This window comes from Triticum dicoccoides, chromosome 3B, assembly GCF_002162155.2.
Source record: "Triticum dicoccoides isolate Atlit2015 ecotype Zavitan chromosome 3B, WEW_v2.0, whole genome shotgun sequence".
In the NCBI taxonomy this organism is placed as follows: domain Eukaryota; kingdom Viridiplantae; phylum Streptophyta; class Magnoliopsida; order Poales; family Poaceae; genus Triticum; species Triticum dicoccoides.
In genome coordinates this window covers 427,274,844-427,275,117 of record NC_041385.1, presented here as the reverse complement: position 1 = coordinate 427,275,117, position 274 = coordinate 427,274,844, and positions in this window count along the sequence as shown.

The window sequence follows — 274 nt, the reverse complement described above, 5'->3', positions numbered from 1 at the left end:
ATCCTACCGAGTGGAAAGTCTACCTTTCACTCAGGGGTTTAGCTGCGAATCTGTTTCGCCTAAGTAATAAAAAATCCTACCGAGTGGTGAGTTTGCCTCTCACTCGGGGGCTTAGCTGTAGTCCAGTACTCGCCTAAGTGATAAAAAATCCTACCGAGTGGTGAGTCTGCCTCTCACTCGGGGGCTTAGCTACAGTCCAGTACTTGCCTAAGTGATAAAAAATCCTACCGAGTGGTGAGTCTGCCTCTCACTCGGGGGCTTAGCTGCAGTCCAG